Below are 12389 nucleotides of genomic sequence, written 5' to 3'. Positions count from 1 at the left end.
CGCCATTCATTCTTTATGGGACTGTCACTATGACTATGGGATAGTGGGGAACCGGGGTCCTAATATGTCCCTCAAGCTAAGGGGCCCTATGCTATCCCTAACCTCATGGATACTCCTGATGCTGGAGATGCCTGAGTCTCCTTCTTGGCGCTGCTCCTGACCAGTCCTGATCTGATACCCCCTTCCCTCTCCCCCGAAGGAAGGAAGGGACAGGAGTGTGATGAAACCCACAGATAAAAACAGACAAGGGAAAACCAAAACTCAGTCACACTGCACACACACATAAAGGTTAAGACAATAAGGCCTAAGCCACACGGCAAGAAAATCGGTGTGCAATAAAACATTGCATTCGACTCGGACCAATATTATCCTGTGTGCCAGCGCACATGAGCGATTATTTTCTCAGCCCTAATCGGACCGAGAAAACAATCGCAGCATGCTGTGATTGTAATGCGAGACTCTTTTTCTCTCGCACCCATTCAAGTGAAAGGGGAGAGAAAAAAAATCGCACTGCACTCGCGGTACACTGGTGTATCACGCGTGCAGGGCGAGAATCGCAATAGCCCTCCCTCCCCTCGTCCGCAGTGCTGGCCCGCCCCCCGCAGCTGAGGTCCGCTCGCACGGTCGGACCTCAGACGCAGGGATACTAGCATGACACTCGGCTTTTGCTGTGCTGCCAGCGCGAGCTGAGTGTCATGCGAGCATTGCAGTAGTGCCCCGTGTGGCCCCGGCCTTAGAGATTCAGGAGGAAAAACAAGAGCAGGAAGGAAGCTACAAAACAACAGGGGTAAATTTCACAACTGCACGAAGCAATAAGCACACCTTTCTCCAGAGAGTCTGGGACACCACACCTCCCAGAGCAACATAGACAAACTATAGCTGGCATGGGTGGAATGGTTCAACCAGCATAAATAGGAGGGGAGCAGATATGATAGGTCTCCCCACAACATGTGATCAAAAGAACAAGCAGACCAGCAGAGATTAACTCTTGCTAGCCTGCCTATGAATCAGCACACAGCAGGTCAACTCCCGAGTCTGCCTGTATTGATCCCAGACACCAGAGAAACCATCAAAATCTGCAATCTGAACAGAGCTCGCCGCCATCATGACAGTTGGTGAAGTTTGTGCAAAACACGGTGTGATAGGAGATCGCCCAGTACAGTTCTTGGCTTCCTCTGGCTGTCCCATAGACAATGTATTGGTGGTGGTCATGCACAGTGACTGCTATATTCGGAGTAAGCATTGATGGAAGGATACCTATGTTATATAAAAGTTTTGAATAACCCAGATAAAGATGACTAAGATAAAACAGTAACATACTGTAGGACCTGACCTAGTGTACACTTGGGAGCTTCTATCCAGCCTACTACGGCGGATCCTCTTCTAACCACCATTTCAATGATCTTAGCCAATATGCAGAGAACGATGTATCCTGTGCACGGTGCAGTAATTACAGTACCTGTGTCTATGAAGCGGGAAGTCTCTGATCACCACATGTACAGGATATGAGCGCAGGAGGCAACCACATGGAAAGACACCATTCACAGGTGCCGCTTTCTCACTTTCCATTGTGTATCACCATGGCTCCTTCCTATAGAGTGACTAACCCGATAACCATTGAATAGAGAAGATCTTATTAGAGCTGATACATTACACGCAGTGAAGGTTATTCGCGCTCCTCACTGGGACACACTACATTCTCCAGTTGTTACCATGGCTCCTTTACTGGTTACAAAACTCCAATAAGTGATCACTAATTAGCAATCGTGTTACAATAGTTAAGATGTGAGACAATGAACTTTCTTCCTTTTGTTTGTACGTGTATATTCAATTCCGTTTTGTCAATCATTTATATCATTTACACCAGAAATAAAACAAAGGCAGAATTTAAAGTACAAATATGTCACTATTAAACATAAATGGAACATAGGTACTTTGTTCTTGTTTTCTTCCAGGCTGTAAAAGGTTAAACAGTGATGTGATTAGGATGTACAGGGTAAATTTAATGAAAAGACATTTCAGACTTCTGTGCATTATTAATGCAGGTCCCAAATTAGCAAAGGTCCGCACAGCCTGGCCATACCAATCAATTCATCTGTCTGAGAGCGGGGGAGGGGAGGAAATACAGCGAGAAAAGGCAGGGGGAAGAGGAATGGGAGTAAAGATCGATAATGCAAGTATTCCTACTAGAAGGCAGAAATCTCAGCTGACCTGCCTGAAATACAGTATATCACAAAAGTGAGTACACCCCTCCCATTATTGTAAATATTGTATTATATCTTTTCATGGGGCAACACTGTAGATATGACCCTTTGATACAATGTAAAGTAGTCAGTGTACAGCTTGTATAAGGCTACTTTGACTCTTGCGTTGAACAGCATCCGTTGCATTGCATTGTGTGACGCATGTGACGGATGCCTTGCAAATAGTGTGATATAAAGGCAACGGATTCCTGGGAAATAACACGTTGCGTTAAGTTTTCTAGCCGCGAGAGAGAGACCATCATCACCGCACACGCAGGCACTACCACACTCATCATCATCACACACATCCCGGCACTACCGAACCCATCATCACCGCACACACCGGCACTACCGCACCCATCATCATCACACACATCCTAGCACTACCGCCCCTATCATCACCGCACACGCAAGCACTACCGCACCCATCATCATCACACACACACCGGCACTACTGCACCCATCATCACCGCACACACCGGCACTACCGCACCCATCATCATCACACACATCCCAGCACTACCGCCCCTATCATCACCGCACACGCAAGCACTACCGCACCCATCATCATCACACACACACCGGCACTACTGCACCCATCATCATCACACACATCCCAGCACTACCGCCCCTATCATCACCGCACACGCAGGCACTACCACACTCATCATCATCACACACACACCGGCACTACCGAACCCATCATCACCACACACACCGGCACTACCGCACCCACCATCATCACACACATCCCAGCACTACCGCCCCTATCATCACCGCACACGCAAGCACTACCGCACCCATCATCATCACACACACCGGCACTACTGCACCCATCATCACCGCACACCCAGGCACTACCGCACCCATCATCACTGCACACACACAGGCATTACCTCAGTGACGTCCCCGCTGACAGCGCGACTCTTTTCAGTTTCTGCATGGAGCGCACAGCGAGCGGCGGTGTTCTACTGCTGCTCCTGTCAGCTTCATGTAGCAGAGCTGGATGCGTCGCGGGACCTCGTGTGGATTACGCCGGACCTGGAGGGGTATTTGGGGATTTTAATAAAGTGGTGAAAGAGGTTTTTTTTTGTCTTTTATTCCTTTATTCCAAATTAAAGTATTTTTTTGGGTGTATGTGTTTATTTACTTTCACTTACAGGTTAATCATGGAATGTGTCTCATAGACGCCTGCCATGATTAACCTAGGACTTAGTGGCAGCTATGTGCTGCCATTAACTCCTTATTACCTCGATTGCCACCGCACCAGGGCAATTCGGGATGAGTCGGGTAGAGTCCCGGGACTGTCGCATCTAATGGATGCGGCAATTCTGGGCGGCTGCTGACTGATATTCTTAAGCTAGGGAGCTCCCCATAACGTGTGGCTCCCCATCCTGAGAATACCAGCCTTCAGCCGTGTGGATTTACCTTGGCTGGTATCAAAATTGGAGGGTACCGCACGTCATTTTTTAAAATTATTTATTTATTGTACTGCACGATATAGACCTGCCCACCGGCGGCTGTGATTGGTTCCAGTGAGACAGCTGTCACTCAGCGTGGGGGCGTATCCGACTGCAACCAGTCATAGGTGCCGGTGGGTGGGGAAAGCAGTGAATACGAGATGGAATAATGAGCGGCCTGCATTTTTAAAAGCAGGGGAAGCCGCCAGAGGAGTGTGACAGCCGTGCAGCTCGCGCCGGTGATCGGTGAGTATGAGAGAGGGGGTGAGATGGGGGAGAGAGACCAGGAGTGATTTTAAACGATTTAGGTTGTTCTGCTGGACATGCTGAGCATACGCAGTAGAACGTGATGGAATCCGTCAGCAGATTCCGCCACTTAGTGCATTGCGGCGGAATCCACCCCATAGACAATCATTAGACACCTTGGCGGATTCTAATGGAATCCGTCAAAGTGCGTTATGTGAACGACCCAAAAAATTCTACATGCAGCGTTCCCTCCGCCCGACGCTGCATCAAAATAATGACGCAGCGTCGTCCAGCGGATGCAACGCAGACACTTGCGTTACGGTGCGTCGTCAATACAAGTCTATGGAGAATAACGCAGTGCGTTAACGGACTGCGCTATTCTTTATAGTGGTGGATTGCACTGAACGCAAGTGTGAAAGCAGCCTAACAGTGTAAACTTGATGTGCCTTCTAAATATCTCAACACATGGCCATTACGCCATGGGTCGGGAACTCTTATCCGACCATGACGTACTGGGTATGTCAAAGGTCGTGAAGGGGTTAAAAGAAAAAAAATGACGTGTGGTCCCCCCCATTTTTGATGACCAGCAAAAGTAAAGCTGGGAAGGTTACAAGGCTGGAAAGGTATAGGATTATTGGGCCTTTCCCAGACTTAAAATACTAGCCTACAGCCGCCCCAGAGGTGACCAGGGAATCCGACATAGTCCACAAATGGAAACCTGAAAGACATAAAAAGAGAGATTAAAAACAATAGACTGTCTCAGGATCAACATAGTCCAGCGGTTTCCATGACTTCAGTTGAATATGTACATCAAAGGCTCATTCAGACCAAGCCTCCATAGACTTTGAGCAGCAGCCACTCCCAGTTCACGTTGAGCGCTGTGAGCTCAGGCGACTCTGATGAGTGATGACGTCAGTAATGTCACCGCTTATCATTATAATAAAAAGTGAGGTTACTGATGTCACCGCTCATCACAGTCACTGGGTTTCATACAGCACAGCATGAGTGGGTACTGCTCAAAGTCTATGGAACCTCGTTCTGATGGTCCATATCCTTTGATCTACTTATTCAACAACATCGTGGGAACTGCTGGACTACGTTGGACCTGGGATCTTTACTTTCTAATCAATTGTTGAATGAGTGGTTGTCACTTGTTTTTGTTTCTCTCTTTTTATGAGGTTTTTATTTGTGGACTATGTCAGATTCCCTGGACTACGCTGGAATCCCTGGACTACGGTGGACTTACCTGTTTTTTTTTTGTTCAATTAGTTGGTGAACCAGTGAAAGAGTTGGAGAGTGATTTTTAAAATAAACTGTTTTTGTGTATGCATGTTCTTTTCACTTACTGGGTTAGTAAAGGGGGTGTCTGATAGATGCCTCTCCATTGCTAACACCAGGGCTTGGCACTACACAGCTGACATCAACCCAACTACCATTATCCCAATTGCCACTGCTCCAGGTCTATTGGGAAGAGCCAAGGCAAAGCACCAGAATTGGTGCATTTAATGTGATGTCCACTTCAGGGTCGTTTGCATATTTTAAGGCTGGGGAGGGCTAAATAACCATAAACCAACCTTCCCAGTCTGATAATATCAGACTCCAGCTGTCTGCTTTACCTTTACTGGTTATCAAAAATGGGAGAGGGACAATACTACATCGTTTTTTTCATTTAATTAATTATTTGGCTACATAGATTGTACAGCTATCTATCTATCTATGCCATGTGTTCTTATCCAGTATGTGTCACACAGATGTCTTATAGATGGCACACGTACACACAGATAGTACATGGATAACACACATGTACACACGGATGGTCATGCAAATGGACAAAACGGAACGTGCAACACGCACATTTTTTGTATGCACTTATGAAGGGGGCCTTAGGGCGGCTTTGCACGTTGCGACATTGCACGTGCGATGTCGATGGGGTCAAATCGAAAGTGACGCACATCCGGCGTCGCAGTCGATATTGCAACGTGTATAACCTTTTTTGATACGATGAACGAGCGCAAAAGCGTCGTTATCGTATCATCGCTGCAGCCTCCGACATTTCCATAATGCCGGTGCAGCGACAGGTGCGATGTTGTTCCTCGCTCCTGCGGCAGCACACATCGCTGTGTATGAAGCCGCAGGAGCGAGGAACATCACCTTACCTGCCGCCCGGCTGCAATGAGAAGGACGGAGGTGGGCAGGATGTTTACATCCTGCTCATCTCCGCCCCTCCGCTCCTATTGGCCGCCTGCCGTGTGACGTCGCTGTGACGCCGCACGGCCCGCCCCCCTAAGGAAGGAGGCGGGTCGCCGGCCAGAGGGACGTCGCACGGCAGGTAAATGCGTGTGAAGCTGCCGTAGCGATAATCGCTACGGCAGCTTTCACTAGATATCGCACGTGCGACGGGGGCGGGACTATCGCTGCAGCATCGGTAACACATTGTTACCGATGTCGCAACGTGCAAAGCCCGCCTTAGTTATATGGGAAGTCCAGGAGATAGTCAGAATGGCCGCCATTAAAGCTCCCAAGACACCCTTTAAGGATTCAATGACAGCTTAGCACTATCCTCGAGAGAAACCTGTAGTATATCGCTGTGATCTCATGTGCAGGTCTGCAGTATCTTATTTTATAAGTTCTGGATAGTGAAACTGTCTGCTTGTGTCATGGTGACCTGCCCAGGATCGTAGCACCATCTACTTTGCGTAATTCTCTGTGCTTTCATTGTGATTATGTAACTTCTTCTCAGCACTATGAGGCTGAAAGCGAGTGGTAGGAAAGAAGGAGTAAGTAATTTATAATGGTATGATATAAGTGTCACAAGGCACGGCATAACCGGAGTAAGGCCTAAGACACACGGCAAGAAAAACGGTGCGAGTGGAGTGCAATAAAACATCACCTTCCACTCGGACCAATATTTGGCCGGGGCCACACGGGGCACTACTGCGATACTCGCATGACACTCGGCTCGCGCTGGCAGCACAGCAGGAGCCGAGTGTCATGCTAGTATCCTTGCGACTAAGGTCCGACTGTGCGTGCGGACCTCAGCTGCGGGGGGGCGGGCCGGCTCTGAGGAGGGGAGGTCCGGCACTGAGGAGGGGAGGGCCAGCGCTGCGGAGGGGAGGGCGGGATTTATCTCCCTCTCTCCTCCGTAGCCGGCTATTGTCATTCTCACTTTGCACTTGCATTACACCGGTGTACCGCGAGTGCAGTGCGATTTTTCTCTCGCCCCATACACTTGAATGAGTGCGAGAGAAACTAGGATCGCATTACAGTCGCAGCATGCTGCGATTGTTTTCTCGGTCCGGTTAGGGCTGAGAAAATAATCGCTCATCTGTGTTTTCACACAGGCTAGAATTGGTCCGGGTCGAATGCGATGTTTTATCGCACTCCACTCGCACCGATTTTCTCGCCGTGTGGCTTAGGCCTTAGCCTGTGTGCCAGCACACATGAGCGATTATTTTCTCAGCCTTAATCGGACCGAGAAAACAATCGCAGCATGCTGTGACTGTAATTCGATCCTAGTTTCTCTTGCACTCATTCAAGTGTATGGGGCGAGAGAAAAATCGCACTGCACTCGCGGTACACCGGTGTAATGCAAGTGCAAAGCGAGAATGGCAATAGCCGGCTACGGAGGAGAGAGGGAGATAAATCCCGCCCTCCCCTCCGCAGCGCTGGCCTGCCCCTCCTCAGTGCCGGCCCGACCCCCGCAGCTGAGGTCTGCTCGCACAGTCGGACCTCAGTCGCAGGGACACTAGCATGACACTCAGCTCTGCTGTACTGCCAGCATGAGCCACGTGTCATGTGAGGGGATCGCAGTAATCCCCGTGTGGCCCCGGCCTTTAGAGAAGAAACGTGTCTCAAGCGCATGAGGTGAACTGGACTTCAAAGGTATCATCCTGTGACCATGCAAATGCATCCAGGTTACTTAATGGCTCGAGCAGCCATGTACAGTTAGGTCCAGAAATATTTCGACAGTGGCTGAATCTTCATGATTTGGGCTCTGCATATCACTATTTTTTATTTACAATGAAACAAGTGAGATGCAATTGAAGTGGAGACGTTCAGGTTTAATTATTGTATGTGCACACGCAAAATATTTGTGCAGAGATTACTGCACCATCAGGCTATGTGCAGACGGTGCATTTTTTTATGCAGATTTTGATGCGTTTTTTTAAAAATCTGCACCAAAATCTGCATGCCTATCAGAAGCCAGCAAAGCCTATATGAGATTTCTGAGGTGCTCTGAGCTTTTTACTTTTTCTTACCTTGCAGAAAAAATCTACAGCATGTCAATTGTTGGGGCATTTCTTTCCTGGCTTTTTTACCTCTTCCTCCACTAAGTTCATAAAAAGGCATGGTAAAAAACGCACCAAAAAACGCAGCGAAAACGCACGGTGTGTTTTTTGGTGCTTTTTTTCTGCCAGAAGGTGCAGATTTCATGCATAAAATTTCTGCACCAAATCTTCAGTGTGTGCACATAGTCCGACTGCATCTCTTGGCATGAAAAACGCAGCTGTGCAAACGCGTATTTTTGCATCATTATTTATTTGTTTTTGCACCACTGTTTTTGTGCAGATTTTTCCACATTCATTAGTTTGGGTGAAAGCTGCAGCAAAATTGCTGTAAAAATTGACATGCTATAGATTTAAATCTGCAGCAAATCTGCAAGGAGAAAAAACGCAACGTGTGCATGAGACCAGGATTCTCATGGAATCCGGAAACCCTTCAGCTTTTGTGACAAATCTGCACTGACAAAGAACATCAAAACCACAACAAATTTGCAATGTGTGCACATAGCCTTAGGTTGCTTTCACACATCAGTTTTTTTGCATCAGGCACAATCAGGCTCAAAAATCTATGCAACGGATGCGGCGAAAAAAACGGATCCGTTGCATAAGTTTTTCCATGCGGCCCATCCGTTTTTTGACGGATCCAGTTTGATACTGAGCATGCGCAGTTCAAAAAACCGCATCCGACGTGATGCGTTTTTTCGCCGCAGACACAAAATGCTGCAAGCAACGTTCCATCCGGCCGCCTCATTGGCTAAATATGCCGCATCCGGCAAAAACTGGACGCAACGCAAAGCCATGCGGCACAATCCGGCGCTAATGGAAGTCTATGAGGAAAAAACGCATCCGGCGGCATAAAAGCGGATGCGTTTTTTCTGCAAAGAGCCGGATTGTGCCTGATTGCAAAAAACTGATGTGTGAAAGCAGCCTTAAAGTGGTTGAATAAAAATATCCTGTGAAACATTTAGGAATTGCAATCATTTTTCTATAAAATCTCCTCATTTCAGGGGCTCAAAAGTAATTGGACAAATATACTTTACCATAAGGAAAATGTTAATTTTGAATACTTGTATAGAATCCTTTGCAGGCAGTGGACTTTCTATACTGAACACAAATATAAATATGCAATGCTTTTGTTTTTGCTCCCATTTTCCATGAGCTGAACTTTAAGATCTAAGACTTTTTCAATGTACATAAAAGGCCTTTTTCGCTCAAATATTGTTTATAAATTTGTCTACATCTTTGTTAGTGAACACTTCTCCTTTGCAGAGATAATTCATCCACCTCACAGGTGTGTCATATCAAGATCCTGATTAAACAGCATGATTATTGCACAGGTGTGCCTTAAGCTAGCCAGTATAAATGGCCACTCTAAAGTGTGCAGTTTTACAGTATTGGGTGGTTCTAAGGAAAACCAGACAGTTTGAGGTGTGAAAACTAGGATTCATCCATGAAGAGAACACCACCTCAACGGGCAAGACGCTAAAGAATATGAGCATTTGCCCACTCAAGTCAAGTGGAAATCCCGATGAGGACGACGAGCAGCATATGAGCTTCCTTGAGATGGTTTCGGACAGTTTGTTCTGAAATTCTTTGATTATGCAAACAGATTGTTGCAGCAGTTGTCCGGGTGGCTGGAGTCAGACGATCTTGGAGGTGAAGATGCTGGAGGTTGAGGTCCTGGGCTGGTGCGGTTATGCAATGTTTGTGGTTGTGTTTCTGGTTGGATGTACTGCCACATTCTCCGAAACGCCTTTGGAGACGGCTTATGGTAGAGAAATGAACATTCAATTCATTGGCAACAGCTCTGATGGACATTTCTGCAGTCAGCATGCCAATTTCACAGTCCCTCAAAACTTGCGACATTGTGCTGTGTGAAAACACTGTACATTTTAGAGTGGCCTTTTATTGTGGCCAGCCTAAGGCACACCTGTGCAATAATCATACTGTCTAATCAGCATTTCATATGCCACACCTGTGAGGTGGATGGATTATTTCAGCAAATGAGAAGGGCTCACTAACACAGATTTAGACGACTTTGTGAACAATATTTGAGAGAAAAAGGCCTTCCTATACATAGAAAATGTCTTAGATCTTTGCATTCAGCTCATGAAAAATGGAAGCAAAAATGAAAGTGCTGTGTTTATATTTTTGTTCAGTGTATTTTTAAGTCTAATTAATGGTTTGCACCTTGTGGTGATCCTTCTATATTTGCTTTCAAGAAGTCTTCTCGTTTTCATGGGCTTAGATACTGAAACACCTACTTTCTGGAGAGTCTTCTTCACTTGGGTGGATGTTGTGAAGGGGTTTTTCCTCACCATAGAAAGGACTCTGATCATCCACCACTGTTGTGTTCTGTGAACATCCAGTTCTTTTTGAGTTCCCAATCTCATTAGTGGGCTTTTTATTTGCAGAATGTAGCAAACTGGTGATTTGGCCACTCCTAACATTTCTCCTATGTTTCTGATGGATTTCATTTTTTTTTTGCCTAATGATGGTCTGATTCTCCTCTTCTTTGACCACATTTTGTGAATTCACAGAACAGCTGGAATCAGCTCCAGACCTTTATCATGCTTAATCGATAATCTAATCTAATAACGAAGAAATAGCTCATGCAGCCCATTAAAGAGCTTTTGAGATAACTGTCCAATTACTTTTGGTCCCTTAAAAAAAGAGGTAGCTACATATTAATGATATGTAATTCCTAAACCCTTACTCCAATGAGGATGTGAATACCCTCAAATTGAAGCAGAGAGTCTGCACTTTATGTCCATATTGATTACCTGTATCTTGAATATGTTTTGGTAAACAGCAAAAGATGCCAAAACTTGTGTCTCTGTCCAAATATTTCTGGACTTAACTATGTATAATCTACAGTGTTTTAACCCCAATATATTGTAAATAAGACCCTCATCTCATCCTTAGTAGAATTTACTCAGATTCCCCACATATGAAACAACCACCGACCATTTATTTGAACTCTCCTGAAGACTCATCTGTTCCCTACAAAGCTTGTCAATTTGGCACTCTCACTTAGGGTTGTACTCATTGTACCGCGAGTGCAGAGCGATTTTTCTCTCGCTCAATTGACTTGAATGGGTACGAGAGAAACAATGATCACATTACAATCGCAGCATGCTGTGATTGTTTTCTCGGTCCGATTAGGGCTGAGAAAATAATCGCTCATGTGCGCTGACACACAGGCTAGAATTGGTCCGAGTGGAATGCGATTTTTTTTATCGCTCTCCACTCGCACGGATTTTCATGCTGTATGGCTAAGGCCTAACTAAGATGCCATTTGGAAACCGTCGGTGGAACTGGTCCCATTGATTGCAATGAGATCATCCCACATGTCCGAATGGGATCGTCCCACATGTCTGAATGGGATAGTCCCACATGTCCGAATGGGATCGTCCCACATGTCCGAATGGGATCGTCCCACATGTCCGAATGGGATCGTCCCACATGTCCGAATGGGATCGTCCCACATGTCCGAATGGGATCGTCCCACATGTCCGAATGGGATCGTCCCACATGTCCGAATGGGATCGTCCCACATGTCCGAATGGGATCGTCCCACATGTCCGAATGGGATCGTCCCACATGTCCGAATGGGATCGTCCCACATGTCCGAATGGGATCGTCCCACATGTCCGATTGGGATCGTCCCACATGTCCGAATGGGATCGTCCCACATGTCCGAATGGGATCGTCCCACATGTCCGATTGGGATCGTCCCACATGTCCGATGCCTCAGTTGATAGGTGCAGGCATCGGTTTGAAGGTCAGATCACCATGTTCGATGTAATTTGTATATGTGAACCTGGCATTAACACCATCTGTTTTTTTATTGTTATGCCTTTTTCTACCCCAGGTGGGATGATAGCACTACTCCGCTCCTATCAGGCTACCTAGCTCCATTGGCCATGTGCCAGGTCTTATGCCAGCGTCACACGGGATGATATATTGTGCGATCGCATAAGCGATCGCATCCGCCCCCGTCGGTTGTGCGTCACTGGCAATTCATTGCCCGTGTCGCACAAAGTCGTTAACCGCCGTCACACGTACTTACCTCCCGCACGACCTCGCTGTGGGCGGCGAACATCCTCTTCCTGAAGGGGGAGGGCCGTTCGGTGTCACAGCGACGTCACACAGCC

At 46.8% G+C, this 12389-nt stretch overlaps 1 protein-coding gene across 1 annotated transcript in view; it reads left to right on the top strand.

The window, feature by feature from the left end:
* The window catches only part of VAV3 (vav guanine nucleotide exchange factor 3), a 278408-nt gene that overhangs the window by 86554 nt on the left and 179465 nt on the right, over positions 1-12389 (top strand). The window lies entirely within an intron of this gene.

Source organism: Anomaloglossus baeobatrachus, chromosome 8, assembly GCF_048569485.1.
Source record: "Anomaloglossus baeobatrachus isolate aAnoBae1 chromosome 8, aAnoBae1.hap1, whole genome shotgun sequence".
Classification (NCBI taxonomy): Eukaryota; Metazoa; Chordata; class Amphibia; order Anura; family Aromobatidae; genus Anomaloglossus; species Anomaloglossus baeobatrachus.
This window is presented reverse-complemented; position numbering and strand designations above follow the sequence as displayed.